The sequence below is a fragment of the Geospiza fortis genome, unplaced genomic scaffold (genome assembly GCF_000277835.1).
Source record: "Geospiza fortis unplaced genomic scaffold, GeoFor_1.0 scaffold112, whole genome shotgun sequence".
Taxonomy (NCBI): Eukaryota; Metazoa; Chordata; class Aves; order Passeriformes; family Thraupidae; genus Geospiza; species Geospiza fortis.
The window spans coordinates 9988470-9992619 of NW_005054298.1; positions in this window are offsets into that span (position 1 = coordinate 9988470).

Sequence of the window (4150 nt, forward strand, 5' to 3'; positions counted from 1 at the left end):
GAACCGCTTTCCCTGGGAGGATGGAGAGCACCCACTCAGAGTGACAGGGGTAGTAATTTATTCTTGTCTTGCAAAAGACCAACTTTTCAGGCCAACAATAATAAATAAATGGAGGTGAGTATTTGTCTGTAGAGCCAACCCAGGTAAGCAGAAAGCTCCAGTTGCTTTTGCATTCCACTGATGATGGAGAAGCACCTCCAGTCCGACCCAGTTTGGGTCCCAGCAGCATCAGCCTGAACTGTGCTCACCTGAGCCCTCAGGCTCCCAGAGATGGGGCCCCCACCTTCTTCCTCACTCAGCTGTGCCCTCTTAGCTGCCATGGGTGCTCCCCATGAAGCCCAGAAAGGGCTCCTTTTGCTGTTCACTCCTTTTGCTGCTCACTCCTTTTGCTGTTCACCACTTTCCTGCTGCAGCTCCCTGTTTTATACCTGGCTGCAGATGGTGGAATCTGTCTCTGAAAGTTTAATGCAGCTTTTAAGAAGTCCCTGGAGGTTTTCCTTTCCAATGAGCTTCTTCATCATGCTGGTAAGCCAAAACTGCTCCTGTCAGCTGGGGGCTGGGAGCCAGGAGATGGTATCCTTAACCTCTGCTGCTGAGAGGAGCCTGTGCCCTACCCTTGGCTATTCCTGGGTGGTCAGCCATAGGTGACAGATCCAGGGTTTCCTCTGGGACAAACCCGTGCTGGTGGGAGGTGGAGACAGGACAGCCCTTTTAGTTCTGAGCTAGAAGCTGAAATCCAGCCTGCTCCAAAATAATGCTTGGAGCAACTGGGAGTGCTGCAAAGGGAACCTTGAAAGGGATCTTGGAATAATCTGTGATACCTCTGCAACCAGGGCAGGGGGCCTTGGCTCTCCTGAGAGCCATCAGGGTCGCTGTGGGGAGAGATGCAAGCTTCACTGCAACAGGCTTCAAAAAGGCAAATCCCTGTGATTGCCCAGCTCCTGCCATGCAGCATGGGAGCCAGAGGGCCCTTCCATCTCTCTGGGACATGTCCCCAGCTTGGAGCACTCCCTGGAGGGCAGCACTGCTAGGATGGGGGAATGTCCTCTCAGTGGCTTTTTCCCTGCAGTCATTGCCAGCGTGTGTATCCTCACTCTGTTTTGGCTTTTGGCAATCACTGTGTTTTGGGCAAGTGCTAAACATTAACTTAGATTTGTACTTAATAACTTGGTGGTGTGTTTGGAACTCAGTGCAGAGGGAGGGGGCACCCTCAGTCCCTTCTCCTGGCCTTGCCAAAGGTTTAGGGATGCCAGAGCAAGAGAGTGCACACCATCATTCACTGAGCACACACCTATGCTTGGCTGACAGCAGTCAGGTATCCACCAATCTTGTTTTCATCCACCAAAAATCTTTGGTTTCCACAATGATCATAACCAGGAGGACCTCACTGATTTGAGAGCAGGGTGAATAACCTTCTCAGCAGAAATCAGAGCCCCGGAGGGGACCGGTATGTACAGGAATGGCATTAACAACTAATCCCCTCTAATCCAAGATGACATCCTTATCACATGAGGGCATAAAATGTAATTAGACTTATATAGTGCTATCTCCAGAGCACTAAGCAAATATTAACTAATCCATCTTCCCAGTGCTCCTGTGGTGACAGCCCAGTTGCCCTGGATGTGCAGGTGGAGAAACAGCAGCATGGGATGCTGCACTAACAGGGTCCCTTTCAGGAGAAGGCCTTGCAAACTGTGCATCCAGAAAAAAAATTCAGCAAAGCAGTGTACAGTCACTGGGAGATCTTTTGGGGACATGGGGCACATCTTCCTCCAAGGCTCCTGTTATCAAGGGGATGGTGAGTTTCTGCTTTTCTGCTGTTTCTCAGCACTTCCAGGATCCCTCCACAGCTATTACATATCTGCAGGGAGTTAAAACACTTGCTCAGTCATGGGCTTCCTCCATTGTTGAAACACATTCAAATTTTATCCAACCATCCCTTCAACTCTGTTTGTGTTAGGGTTTGTTTTCTAATCTTATGTCCTGGGTTCCCCCCATCTCATGGATTCTGCAGAAGGCACCTTTGCCAGGGGGTGGCAAAGGTGCCTTCTGCTCCCCTTGGCTCTCCCAGGTTAACTGGCCCCAAGATGGGAAATGCAGCTCATGGTCCCTGCCTGTGTGGGGTCATGCCACTTCCCTTGGGACTAAAGCCAGTGTGCTTTGCACCTGAACCAAGCACTGCCACCCTTGGTGCCAAGGGTACCTGGGGGTGGGCAGGGAGCTCTGCCTCAGCCCTGGTGCACCAGGCCTTTCAAGGGGCTGGTTTTTCCTTTAGAGCCTGATTCCCTTGGAGCTGTAGTGGGGGATGTGATCCCCTTATCACTGTTGCTTAGCCTTGGGTGCCCTTGACAAAGAGCTGCTTGTGATGGAGGAAGACACTTAAAAACAGCCACCATGTTTCTCAAGGCCTTGGGATAAGATTGTATTTCTTGGGCTGGCAGTGCTCTCTGCTTTAAAAGCAGTTGGATGCAATTGAGTGTGAAGCACAAATTCCTCGACCAGTCTCTAAAATCAAAGACACCCACAAAAAGGCCACTGGCATTTGAAGGACAGAAGATTGAACAGGTCCCTCTTTGGTGATGATGTTCCCTTGACTTGAGGACATCAGCCTTGAAGCTCTGTCCCAGCACACATTTACCAGAGGGCTGGAGAGCTGTGTAGTGCAGGGTGAGGAGTGACAGTCTGTGTCCTTCAGGTATTCCCCAGCTCTGGGTCTCCTCTCCCCACTGAGAGCTGCTCCCACACCCTTCAGGGACCAGTCAGCGAATGTTGTGTTTTACTTTACCTTGGGTTACTGGGACTGAACGAAACAAAACAGTGAAGGTTAGGACTCATGGGTTTGTTTGCTTTATTAATAAGATTCCAGATGTTATGGAATAGAAAAGAAGATGCTGTATGCAGAAAATGTCAGCAAAATTTGTCAGGAGGGAAGGAATGCCATCAAGGCTGGAAGATGTGGAAGTAGTTCATGGAAACCTGTTTAGACACTTTGGTCTCTCTGGAGTTGAGATTATGCTATACCCTCAGTGGTATTCATACCTCACTCGGCTCAGAGCAGAATCCATCCTCAGCCCTCCCTTGGCTTCTTCCCTCCCTGCTCCCCACATAGTGCTGGCATCACCACTCCACACTGGGACTCAGATCCAGGGACTGATCCACCTGAGAAGCAAACTGAAGACCAAAAAAAGGCATTTTTTCCTCTCCCAAAGAAAGAACAATTCCCAGAGGGAGCTGCTCACCTCCTGGCACTGCTGGTACAGGTGAGGGAAGAGGGACAGTGCGTCTTGCAGGTGGGTGGAAGTGCATGGGGAGGCAGTGCAGCTCTCAAGGGAGGGCAAGGTCACCCCAGAACCAACTAGGGGCACCTCAGTTGCTGAGAAGTGGGTGCCACAGCAGATTTCTGCCTGCTGAGGAACTTCTTCTGACTCTGTTTAGGGTGGCCAAAAATCTCTATGCTAAGAGGTTTCCTTCAAACCATGATGCAGTTAAAACCCACAAATGTCCAAATGTTAGCATGCTCCAGAGTTGGGAGCAATCTTTGCCCTATTAGAAAGCTCACCTGACGCTTCTCTTCTAGCTTTATAGTGCTGCCAGTGAACTGCTGGAACATGCATGACTTGGCCAATGTGTCCTCTAAAAGCCATTGAAAATGTTCCCTTTCCTTGCCCCAGGGCCCCTGGCTCCAGAGTGGAAGGGTTTCCTCCCTTTGCTTCTGGAGCTAAGGCTGCCCAGATTAAATCATGTATTGAAAAATTCCATAGCAGCTTCCGACCTCAATGAATAGCATATTCAAGGCCACTGGAAGGCTCTTGCATTTGTGTAGTTCAATGATTTTCAACCATTATTTTTATTTCCAGTAGAGATGGGAATCCCCCAAAAGTCCCATCTATAGCCAGCTGGCCTGTGGAGTGCAGTCACTCTCCACTGGAAGGGAAATGACACGAGGAGCAACCTGGGCCCTTGCAGGGTCTTGGGTGTCAGGTTGAACCTGCTGCAGCATGACCCCCTCATCCAGGAGGAGCCAGGGGATTGCTCTGCAGTTTCTGGCATCTAAATCCCCACAGGTGAGGGGCTGCAGAGGAAAACTCCTCTGGTCACATTCATCCATGCCCAGCTGTGTTGGGCTGGAGTGGCAGAGATGCACCATCAG